Source organism: Vicugna pacos, chromosome 9, assembly GCF_048564905.1.
Source record: "Vicugna pacos chromosome 9, VicPac4, whole genome shotgun sequence".
NCBI lineage: Eukaryota > Metazoa > Chordata > Mammalia > Artiodactyla > Camelidae > Vicugna > Vicugna pacos.
In genome coordinates this window covers 16672495-16685237 of record NC_132995.1, presented here as the reverse complement: position 1 = coordinate 16685237, position 12743 = coordinate 16672495, and the positions used below count along the sequence as shown (strand labels likewise).

Sequence of the window (12743 nt, the reverse complement as noted above, 5' to 3'; positions counted from 1 at the left end):
GATTTCCTCCGACTCCCCCTGACCCAGCCTCCCGACGTCCTCCTTAATAGAACTGCAGCCCCTTTAGCAGTGAATTTAACCACACACCACAAATAATTGGCTACAAACAGCATGCCTTATTTCTAAATATCTCAAATTAGTTTTTTAGAAATATATAGAAAAATAGCAGAATAAATGTATATGGTTATATTATTATTGTTACTACTCATTTAGTTTGATTTAAATATTTTATTGCAGCAAAAAGGGATTGTCACACAACTTCCAACTTGCAGAAAAAGGTTTTGTTTCCCCTAATCCCATTTCTTTTGGAGGGGGTTCAACCAACTAATGGATTGTCTCATCAAACCAATGTCTTCTAGACTGTAGCTGTTTCCTGCCTCTTCTTGGGTGGAAATATCCTCGCTGGCTGGGCATCCGGACTCATCAGCCAGGGATGGACAGATGTACCTAAGATTGAGATGGGTAGCATCTGAAAGCAAATCAGCTGAGCTTTCTTTCAAGTCGGATGTACAGAATGCTTAGGTCCTAGCGGTGCAGACAGGATGTACCCTGAACGTGTATTTACTGCAGCAGTATTGTTGGGGGAAAGGGAAGGCATGTAAAACTGAAAAGCTGTTCTTGGTTTTGCAAACCCTCGACTATTTTCTGAAAGATCAGACAGTAGACAGTAGGAGGTTTTCTGAAAACAGTTTTCAAATCTGCTTTTTCTACCGTCAGCTCGCACGTTCCCATTCCTTGTTTGATGCTTTATTTGGTTTAAATCTCTCCTTTCTTCAACAGGGTAACCAAAAAATAAAAGTTCAAAAAAAAAATCATACACACACACTCAAAAGATAATTGTCCAGAAAGGGTTCCTAGCTCCTCCCCAGGCTGATGGGAGGGAAGTCACAGAGTCCACTTCTCAGCAGCCTTCCCCCAGACCCGGGCAGACTAGCTGTGCCCCAGAGAGCCCAGAAAGGAGGATGTCAGGAGCCTGACAGCTGCTGATGGGGTAGGATGGGGCTGGAAGCCAGGGTATAAAGTGGTGACATTTTGTCACCGCAGATATTTTTGCATTAATTCTTATTAAAAATATATTGCATTAAAATATTATTTATCTTGATTACTGAGTTTTTTGGCACCTCCTTAAATTTTGCCCCCAGGCCAGGGCCTTACTCACCTCTCCCTGGTCCTGGCCTTGCTGTGGGGAATGACGGATGCCCTGCTAGCTCTGTGGGGTCCCACCTGGACCAGATAACACAGCAGGGGAGCAGCCATCCCTCCCCTGGAAGGCTGGAAGCAATTTCTTTACTGGCCCTTCTCAATCCAGTTTCACTGGGGTCTCTCTTCATAAAGATTTCTGAAACAATAAAACTCCACTTTTAAGAAACCCAGGATGGGGATGAGTTACTGATTAAAAGAGTTCTCTTGTACATCACACTAGAATAAGCTATTCTCAGTACATCAGAAATCACATTCATAGTATGTAAAGATTTGCTGTTCTGATAAAGGTCTTGAAGAGACAGGAGGAGATGTATTGTTAGCATCATTATTTCCAACCACCATCATCACTTACCGGGTGCCATTCATGGAGTAGAGAGTTCCACGTATTTTATTTTGCTTTGTTCCCAGAAACCCTGCCGGCAAATCTGAGGTTGCACGAAGTTATACCCACGAGCCATGGGGCTGAGCTGGCATAATAAGTCAGCTCGGACTCCAAAGCCCACGTACTGTGGAGCCTTGGAGATAAGTTTGGTTTTGCAATCCTTTTTGCACATTCCTCTGGCCTAACTCTGTGCAGGGATGCTGAGCTCAGGGCTGAAGGTTGGCCAGGTGGCTGCAACTAAGACTCCCACCACCACCACCTGTAAGCCTGAGGACCCCTGAGCGTGACCCAGGAGAGGCAGACCTCCAGCCCTACGGGGCAGCCCTGGCCAGCAAAGGTGTGCCCAGGACCAGAGTCCACTTCCTGTGGATGATGCTTTTAGAGGGGTCAGCAGCACTGAATTTTATTATTTATTTATTTATTTGTTAACACCTTTATTGTGGTATGATTCCTGCACAGTAAACTACACATAGTTCGGATGTCCAATTTGATGAGTTTTGATGTATATATACACCCATGAAATCACCACCACAATCAAGAGAGCTAACATCTCCATCACACCCCAAGAGAAGCAGCACTGACTTTTAATTCTGGGTCCTTATGCTAAAATAATCAAGGCTTCCTGTCTGAGCAGCAGGAGAAACAGATCGCCAGTTTAAACGGAGGATAGGAGGGGTGCGGGGAAGAATCTTGGTTGTCACAGCTGGAAACTTAAGCATCAGGAAATGCATCTCTGTGTGTGGTGCTCCCAGCCTGGCCAAGGACAAAGCAATCATAAGCCCAGCTCTGCACCTTCCCTCCCCAGCGGTCCCTTCTGTGTGTTCAGGCTCCCTGGCCTTCCCAGGCTCCCCTTCCCTCTCCTCCACTCGGCAAGCCCCGGAGGGCGTCTGCTCATCGTCTGCTCACTTCCATTCCTTCTCAGCCATTCTCTCAGCTCTTCACGTTGTATTCTGCCAACCGCCCCCAGATGCACTGTCTGTTTCTCCTAGCCAAACTCTTTTAAAAATTAATCTCTATTCTACACGAGGTACATTAACCCGTTTGCCTCCCCAAAATCTATAGCACTGTAGAGAAAGCTCAAGCTGCGCCCCTGCCATCTGCCCTCACGGAACTCCTATGATCCCTGACCCCTCAGCCTTCTAAAAGGTAACTTCTGAGTCTGGATACATTTCTTCTGACTTTTGTTCTATGCTTTTGCAACATACAGGGGACTCCATTAAAACTATGCAGTATTAGTTGTCATTGATGAGTTTTGTTGTTGGGTTTTTTTTACATAAACCATATCTATATTGTTCTGCAGATTTTTTTCACTCAATAATACATCTTTGAGATCTATTTGCATTCGTATAAGTCCAACTCAATTTTTTTAAATTGCCATATAAAACTCCATGCTGTGAATATGCCTTAATCTATTTAGACATTCCAATATTGATGGGCATTTAAGGTTTCTGCTATCACAAAGGCTGGTGCAGCGATTCTCTCCCTGTGCACATACATGTTTCTTGAGGGTAGACAAAGCAGAAAGGAAATTGCTGGGTTGGAGGGTATGCATATTTCTAGTTCTAAAGGCAACGGCTCGGCCCTCCAAAGCAGTTGCACCAATAGGTAGCATCTGAGAGCAGTATCCTGACGTCCTCACTAGTACCTGATACTGTCAGGCTTGTAAATTTTTGCCCATTTGATGACTGACAAATGTTACCTTATTTAACTTGCGTTTTCCTTAAGATTAGGCAGGACTGAGCATCTTTTTTTTTTTAAATCAATTTACAAGCCATTTTGCATGCCTCTTCTGTGAATTGCCCGTTAAAAAAAATGAACAGTTGGTCTTTTCACCCTATCACTTGCTTCTCTGCTTGAGCACACAGTAGGTGCTCAGGATACATGGGATTTCAAGCCACCCATTCACTCTGTATTGGGGACACAGTGGCTTGGGGACACCCAGTGGTTCTGGCATATTCCTTTATTATATATATATTTTTTAGAGAGTGGAGGTAATTAGGTTTATTTATTTATTTGTTTTAATTTTATTTTTAATGGAGGTGCTGGGAATTGAACCCAGGACCTTGTGCATGCTGAGCATGTGCTCAACCAGTGATCTATAGCATACTCTCGCCCCAGCATACTCCTTTAAAAGAGATCAAATAGCACCTCTCCTGGGAAGCCTTCTCAGTATTCCTGGGACTTTTGGGGATCGCTGATCTTGACCTGGCAGTGACAAGTGCTGCCAGGGACCCTGGCACACACTACATCTCGGGCCCCACAGCCAGCTGGGGCTTCCACCTGGAGCTGCGCAGCCTCCGGTGGGCTAGTCCCAGGCCTGGCCTCAGCCCAGGGCTCAGGGTTCTAGGGGCCCCACCTGCAAGAGCCTTCCTCAGCTGAGGGCCTACTGTGTACAAGCCACAAGCAAGGTGGCTCACAATCGCCACTGTATTTAATCCCACTGCGTTGACAGATGCCAACTCCCGGTGGGGCCCTGAGAAGACAGAGATTTGAGCTCAGATCAGCATCCCTGCTTTGTGACGGCCCAGGTGCGTTCCTGGGCTGGCTGCTCCTGGAAGCAGAAGAGAGCTCAGGCCGGCGCAGTCAGGTCCCAGCCACAGCCTGCAGCACTCCTCCCAAAACCCCTGCCCGCTTCACAGCGCACGCGCCCTGGTCCACTGCCCGAGCTGCTGGAGGCAGAGTGCTGGGGAGCATAAGCTTTCCTCCTTCGCATGGCCCCACTTCAGAGGATGCTGAGTAACAGGTGCACAAGGGAAGAGTCACCCCTGAGCAAAGACAGCCTCGGGTGGAGGGCCAGAGTCGGCCAGAGTCAGCCAGAGGCCCACCCACCCCTGGTTCCCCTGCCCGGAGAGCCATAGGGAGAGAGAAAGGGAGAAAGGGGGATAGGGGTTCCTGAAGGTCGACAGACCAAATTTTGGTTAAATTCCTATAAATCTTCCACTTAATATTAACATTTAATACTGAAAAATTCTAATGGTGACCTGATTAACTCTTCTGGATTCCAGCTCTTTCAGATAGCCTATCTCTTGAGGTGACAAGCCAGTGGTACCTGAATTCATTACTGCCTGATTAATTATGCTGCCTTTGTACAAGGGAAATGGGGACTTCAATCAGCCACGGTCACCATCCCCCGGCCACCACCTCGTCAGGCCAGCCGCTGTCTGTGAGCCTGGCCCGGCGCCCGATGCGGGGGCAGCCAGGAAGCTGGGAGTGGTGGCTGGTTAGATGTGGCTGCCAGCGGTCAGGGGGCTTGGGATGCGGGGCTCTTTCTGCAACAAAGGGCATTTGGGAGGTCGAGGGAGGGAGGGGTGAGCTGGGTCCAGTGGCTGCTGAGTGGAGATCCCTTCTCTGTCCCAGAAGGGGTCTGACCAGGAAGCCCATCTCTGGATTCTATGAAACTGGGTGTCATCACTCCCAGAGGCGGCACTGGGTCTCAGAAGGTGCTGTTTAGAGCAAACGTATCCCTTGGGATACACCATCACTCGGTGAAGGCAAAGGTCTACTTGCCAGGGACCCAGACCCGAGTGTGGGCACAGCCCTGGTGGGCATCAAAGCAGAGTCTCAACATCTGGGTTTGGGCTCAGAGAAGCTCCAGGCACTGAGGCAGGGTGAGAAGACCCCCCTCAACTTCGCTGGTTTGTTAACCTGCCAGGGAGCTCCCACTGCGCCCCTTTTTCCGTCATATTCTGCATTTGTCAAGGTCTACAAAGTTGTGAAACACAGTCACACTTGAAGATGTGCAGAGTGATGTATTTTTTCAAAGAAGAAAAGACTAGATATCTTTGTAGATGTCAGTTCCCCACTCCTACCCTGAGCCTGTACTGTGTGGAGCAACAGAAGGGGTGCACGCCAGCCTAGTGTCCTGAGAGCCTTGGCCTCAGTGGATCTGGTTATGAATGGTACCTTGTCATGGATGTGCTGTGTGACTGTGGCCAAGATACCTAACCTCTCTGAGACTCAGTTTTCAGAAAGATAGCACTATGGGCCCCACAGGGTGGTGGTGAGAGCTAAAAAAGACAGCATGTGTGAAGTCCTTGCTTTTGCCCCAGAGTACCCCCTGACATGGGCCAGCTTGAGCCAGCTGTTTTGGTGCCACTTTGTCAAAGCTGAGCCATCAAAACAGGAAGTGCTGGCTTTCATTACTCAGCTGTGCGTGAATCCATCCTCCCACCAAGAAGCGTCAGGGACTGGGAGAGCACGCACGACAGGGCCATTCTGTAAAAACCTTGTTTCTAGGCCACAACAGAGCAGTCCACACCCTCCAGCTTTGCTGAAGCACCCCACCCACGCTGCCCTCCCTGAAGGTTTCACTGGCCTCCTCACAAGCCACCTGGTAGATGTGGTCACAGGGGCATCCCTGCAGGGCGGGGAGGGTGGGAGCAGGTCCCAGGAAGACCCAGGACAGTTGCTCACACTCTAGCGAGAGGGATGTGTGTGCAGGAGGTGTAGCCAGGGAAGCCAGGAAGAGTCAGCAGTGGTTCAGGGACACCAGGAAATGGAGACAGGGGCGTCACCAATCAGAAGCCAGGACCAGAGTTCAGTCAAGGGACAAGTCTAGGTCCAGGCTGGTCAGAAGCTGTCACAAGTCAAGCAGCAGGTATCCTCAGCCTATTAAAAGCACGGAGGCTTGGGCACTCCCACTCAGACCCGTGGTGCAGGCCCAGCACCTGAGGCGGGACTGGGCTGGGCATCTGAGCCTCCACTTGGAGCACTGCAGCACGAAGGGTGAGGTCCTACTAGAGACTAGGTGGCTGGGTCCCAAAAAGAAAGATCTAGTCGCTGGGTTCTCCTAAGGAGAGAAGAGAGTAGGGCTGGGGCAGAGAGACTGCCCATCCAAGTCCATCCAAGGGAAAATTGGCCAACAGCCTCTATAGCATCTTTGTTTTCAACAGCTAAACCTACAAGGTTCAAACTTTGGAGGTTTAAAAACAAGCTAATTTGGAAAGCTAAAAGATATAAATGCCACTTAATGACTTGACCTTCAGACAGGAACAGCAGCCACCTTCCTTAGGTTTCCAGCTGTCTAAATACATGTGCAACACCACCTGGGACATCTGGTCCCCCTGCACTAAACTCACCCGGAGAAACAGCATGCAGCCTGCCTGGGGCCATTTTCCTCAGTAAGGGAGAGTGGCCCCTCCTGATCCCTGGCTGTGAACCTGCCAAAAGTCCCCTAAAAAGACAAAAGGAAAAGGACAGGCAGTAGGACAGGTGCTTTTCCTTTCTACCTCTGTAATCATTATATGCTCAACACCCTGGCAAGAGATGAAGAGATTTGCCATTGGCAAAAAAGCCAATGGTTGTGGACTGAACTGTGTCCCCCCAGATTTATGTTGAAGCCCTAACCTCTAATTTCTTTGGAGAAGGGACCTTTGGGAGGTAGTTTGGTTAAATGAAATCATGAGGGTGGGGCCCTCATGATGGGATTAGTGGCCTTATTAAGATACCAGCGAGCTCACTCTCTCTGCCACTGAGGACTCAGTGAGAAGGCAGTCCTCTGCAAGCCAGGAAGAGAGCCTTCACCGGAACCTGACCATACTGGCATCTTGGTCTCAGACTTTCAACCTCTAGAACTTTGAGAAAAGAAATTTCTGCTGTTTAAGCCATCCAGTCTATGGTATTGAAGATATGCATATTAAGACACCCATGAATGGTTTTCTCTTCTCTTTTCTCCTATCTGGTTCTGAAGCTACACTGTTGGCCCAAAAGACTAGGTGAACACCTTCCACCAGTGCCATCCCTGCAGATGCAGGTTCTTAGTGAGTATGAAAACTTCTGAAAAATGTCAAGCAAATGCAAGGACCCTCATGATGAGAGGGTCACTCACAAGGATAAAGGCCTTCACCCACCTTCAGATGCTCTACGTCATCATCTGCCAGCAGACAAGAGGCTGGTACAAAGTCCCAAAGATAGGGAGGCCAAAGGGTGAGCCGTGGGTGGAGGAGGCACCAGCCTCCAACCCCAGCAGAGACATCTGGGCATTTCAGCCCATCAGCATAGCAGACACAGAGGCAGAAATGTGTTCCCCCAGTCTCCTCACATTGCTCCACAAATGCCACTGCCAAGCCCAGGGGCTCCACAAATGTAGAAGATCTTTAGGACACCTACTACTCAACTGCCTGGGGTAGGAAGAACACTGAACCAAGAGTCAAAAGACCTGGTATCTATAGATCAGTTCCTCAATTTGTAAGCTGGGGCCTCCAGGCAAATTACTTGACCTCTCTGTGCCTGAATTTCTGATCTGTAAAGTGTATCCATACCTCCCACCTTAGGTTATTTTGGGATCAGTGAGATAATAAAAATGAAGGCTCTGTAAAGGTTGGTGTCCCTTCCTTTCCCCTTCTTCCTACCTTGGCCTCTGTATTTGCCCATTTGCTCTTGTGTTTATAAGTATTTTGCAAAATTCAGTGACCAGTGAGAAAAATCTTCCCCACATTTTTTTTTTAAAGATGTCATAGTATTTTGGTAAGAATACGGTCTTAGGTCAGAAAAAAACAAAAACAAAAGAACACGTTGATGAGCCTGGCACATAGCAGGTGCTCAATAAATATTTGGGGAAGGGAGAAAGGCAAGCCATTCTCCAGGAAGAATGGGTCTCTCTCTCATCAGGCACCGATGCATTTGCTACAGGGAAGACTTAGAGACTGTGAGGTCCTCTCCTTGTATGCCTCTCTCTCTCTGGAGTTGTGAACTCCACTAGGACAGGCACTGCCCAACACTGAACCTGACCTTTGGCAAAGCTCAGCAAACACGGGGTGAATGGAAAGAAAGAGTCTAGTGCCTGCACATGACACAAAGATCGCCAGACTCAACAGCATGGTTTGCAGGCTGGCAGGAGGCTCTCAGCACCTGACTCCTTGATACAGGTGGCATTGTGGATAAGACAGAGTGTGATCGTGCTTTAAGAAAATGGCTAGCTTCAAAGGCATGTAAGAACAGCCAATTTGATTCAATAAAAGTCAGGAAAATATATTTTCCACTAACTGCTACTGATAGTAGCAAATTTGTGTGGTTACATTAGCAATATTTATCTTTCTGCCTCCCAACTATCTCTTTAGTCATTGTTTGCATGGTATAGCTTTTTCCATCTTTGTTCCTGCTACCTTTCCTATTCTTATGCCTAAGGTGTGTCTCAATGTGTTGGCTGGTTTTCTGTTATTTATCTGGCCTGACAATTTTTGTAGTTTGATGGCAATGCTTAGTTCATTTACATTTAGCTTAATTACTTACATATTTAGATTTAAATCTACAGTGTTTTATTTCATTTTCTCTCTGCCTCATCTTCTTTGTTTTCTTTGGGAGTGATTATTTTCATGTCATTTCTTCCTCTAGTATTAGCTTGTTAGTTATATAGATATTTTTGACCACTCCTTTAGAGGCTACACCCTAGAGATTATGTAATAGACTGGATTGTGTCCCCCACCACCAAATTTATATGTTGAAGTTCCAACCCCCAATGTGACTGTGTTTGAAGACAGGGCTTTTACAGAAGTAATTAAGGTTAAATGAGATCATAAGGGTCTGATCTGATAGGACTGGTGTTCTTATGAGAAGAAACAACAGAGAGCTCTCTCTCTTTCTGACATCTGAGGACACAGAGAGAAAGCTGGTACCCTAATCTCTGACTTCTAGCCTCCAAAATTGTGAGAAAATAAATTTCTATTGTTTAAGCCACCCAGTCTGTTATTTTGTTATAGTAGCCCAAGCAGACTAAGACATTATAACATGAATCCTTAACTTATAAAAATCTAAAATAGATTAGTAATTTTACTAATTCTTGAATAATATATTAACCTATGCCCAAACAGACCTAAACAAAAATATGTATCTTAACTCTATTCACTCCCTCACACTTTTTTGTTCTATTGTTACCATACAAATGAATTCTTACATATATTTTGTTTAAAAAAACTTAAATGTATTTAAAATCCCACAACACATTATTTTGGTCGCTATTCATTTAAATTTACCCACTTATTTACTCTTTCTGCTGCTTTCTGCATTCACTCCTTTCTGCATTTCTAAAGTTCCATCTGTGGTAATTTTTCTCTCTGGCCAAAAGAATTTCCTTTAGTGGATATTTGCTAGTTAACACATGCTCTCACTTTTTGTCTATTTTTAAATATCCTCAATTAACTGTTGTTACTGATGAGTATTTTTATTGGTTAAAAAATTCCAGATTATGGAACCATCAAAGACCTAGAATTGCCAAAGCATTACTGAAGAGAAAGAAAGAGGCTGGAGGAATAACTCTCCCAGACTTCAGACAATACTATAGAGCTACAGTCATCAAGACAGCATGGTATTGGTACCAAAACAGACAAATGGACCAATGGAACAGAATAGAGAGCCCAGAAATGAACCCACAAACCTTTGGTCAACTCATCTTTGACAAAGGAGGCAAGAATATACAGTGGAATAAAGACAGTCTCTTCAGCAAATGGTGTTGGGAAAACTGGACAGCAGCATGTAAAACAACGAAGCTAGAACACACCCTTACACCATATACAAAAATCAACTCAAAATGGATTAAAGACTTAAACATAAGACAAGATACAATAAACCTCCTAGAGGAAAACATAGGCAAAACATTATCTGACATACATTTCAAAAATTTTCTCCTAGAAGAAATAAAAGCAAGAATAAACAAATGGGACCTAATGAAACTTACAAGCTTCTGCAGAGCAAAGGAAACCAGAAATAAAACAAGAAGAAAACCTACGGAATGGGATAAAATTTTTGCAAGTGAAACCGACAAAGGCTTGATCTCCAAAATACATAAGCAGCTCATATGACTCAATAAGAAAAAAATTGACAACCCAATCCAAAAATGGGCAGAAGACCTAAACAAGCAATTCTCCAAGAAAGACATACAAATGATCAAAAAGCACATGAAAAAATGTTCAATATCACTAATTATCAGAGAAATGCAAATCAAAACTACAATGAGGTATCACCTCACACCAGTCAGAATGGCCGTCATTCAAAAATCCACAAATGACAAATGCTGGAGAGGCTGTGGAGAAAGGGGAACCCTCCTACACTGCTGGTGGGAATGCAGTTTGGTGCAGCCATTGTGGAAAACAGTGTGGAGATTCCTCAAAAGACTAGGAATAGACTTACCATATGACCCAGGAATCGCACTCCTGGGCTTGTATCCAGAAGGAAATCTACTACAGGATGACACCTGCACCCCAATGTTCATAGCAGCACTCTTTACAATAGCCAAAACATGGAAACAGCCTAAATGTCCATCAACAGGTGACTGGATAAAGAAGAGGTGGTATATTTATACAATGGAATACTACTCAGCCATAAAAACCGACAACATAATGCCATTTGCAGCAACATGGATGCTCCTGGAGAATGTCATTCTAAGTGAAGTAAGCCAGAAAGAGAAAGAAAAATACCATATGAGATCGCTCATATGTGGAATCTAAAAAACAAAAACAAAAACAAACAAACAAACAAAAACAAAGCATAAATACAGGACAGAAATAGACTCACAGACAGAGAATACAGACTTGTGGTTACCAGGGGGGTAGAGGGTGGGAAGGGATAGACTGTGATTTCAAAATTGTAGAATAGATAAACAAGATTACACTGTATAGCACACGGAAATATACACAAAATGTTATGATAAATCACAGAGAAAAAAATGTGACAATGAGTGTGTATATGTCCATGAATGACTGAAAAATTGTGCTGAACACTGGAATTTGACACAACATTGTAAAATGATTATAAATCAATAAAAAATGTTAAAAAAAATTCCAGATTAGCTTTTCAGTGCTGTAAGATTTTATTTCATTGCCTTCTGGCTTGCATGGTTTCTGTTGAAGTTAGCTCTAAGTCTTATGATAGTTCCAGTGAAGGCAAGCGGTCATTTTACTTGGCTACTTCTAAGATCATCTCTTATTTCTTGATTTTTGGCAGTTTGACTCTAAAGTGCCAATGTGGGATTTTCTTTGTATTCATACTGCTTAGGGTTCCAAAGGGCTTCTTGAATCTGTGAATTTATATATTTTATCAACTTTGGAAAACTCCTGGCCATTATCTATTCAAATATTGCTTCTCACTATATACAATAGCCAAGACATGGAAGCAACCTAAATGCCCATCGACAGATGACTGGATAAAGAAGTTGTGGTATATTTATACAATGGAATACTACTCAGCCATAAAAAGAATAAAATAATGCCATTTGCAGCAACATGGATCGACCTAGAGATTGTCATCCTAAGTGGAATAAGTCAGAAAGAGAAAGAAAAATACCATATGATATGTGGAATCTAAAAAAAGAAAAAGAAAAAAGAAAAAAAGGACACTATGAACTCATCTACAAAATGGAAACACACTTGCAGACATAGTAAACAATCTTATGGTTACCAGGGGAAAGGGGGTGGGAAGGGATAAATTTGGGAGTTTGAGATTTACAAATGTTAGCCACTATATACAAAAATAGATTTTAAAAAAGTTTCTTCCATATAGCACAGGGAACTATGTTCAATATCTTATAATAACCTTTAATGAAAAAGAATATGAAAATGAATATATGTATGTATATGCATGACTAGGATGTTATGCTTTACACCAGAAATTGACACATTGTAACTGACTGTACTTCAGTTTAAAAATTAAATTAAATTAAATTAAAAACAAAAAACAAAAAAAATATTGCTTCTGTTTAATTCTCTCCCTGTGTGTCTTCTTCTGGGACATCAATTACAATTATGCTAAAACCTTTTCACTATATCCAAAATACGAGATACCCTTTCTGTATTTTCCATCCTTTTATCCCTTTGTGCTTCTTTTCAGATATTTTTCTAATATCTACCAATTCACGACTCCTTTCTTCATCTGTGTCTAATCTGCTCTTAACTCATCTAATACGTTCTTATTTTTAATTATACTTTTTCAGTTATACACTTTCCATTGATTCTTTTTTTTTAATATATTTCTATTCTCTGTTGGAATCTTCCATTTTGCCTTTTATCTCCTTGAATGCCTCAGTCAGAGGTTAGTCTATCTATATCTGTCTATATCTGATAACTCCAATAACTGGATTTCCTTTGACTCAGTATCTATTATCTATTTCTTCTCTTGGTTTATAGTGATTTGGTCTTGCCTCCTGGTACGCTTAGTAAATTTTGATCAT

General features: G+C 43.8%; 1 long non-coding RNA gene across 6 annotated transcripts in view; it reads right to left on the bottom strand.

The window, feature by feature from the left end:
- Window positions 1-231: 231 nt before the first annotated feature.
- Window positions 232-12743, bottom strand: part of LOC116277585 (uncharacterized) — a 232746-nt gene continuing 220234 nt past the window's right edge. For 5 of the 6 annotated variants that reach the window (XR_012075560.1, XR_012075559.1, XR_012075558.1 and 2 more), the window contains 2 exons: window positions 1160-1339; window positions 232-447 (listed from right to left, as the gene is read on the bottom strand). This is a non-coding gene — a long non-coding RNA (uncharacterized lncRNA). Of the gene's footprint in view, window positions 448-616; window positions 772-1159; window positions 1340-12743 lie in introns of those variants that run through there. The other variant, XR_012075563.1, reaches the window with a different exon arrangement.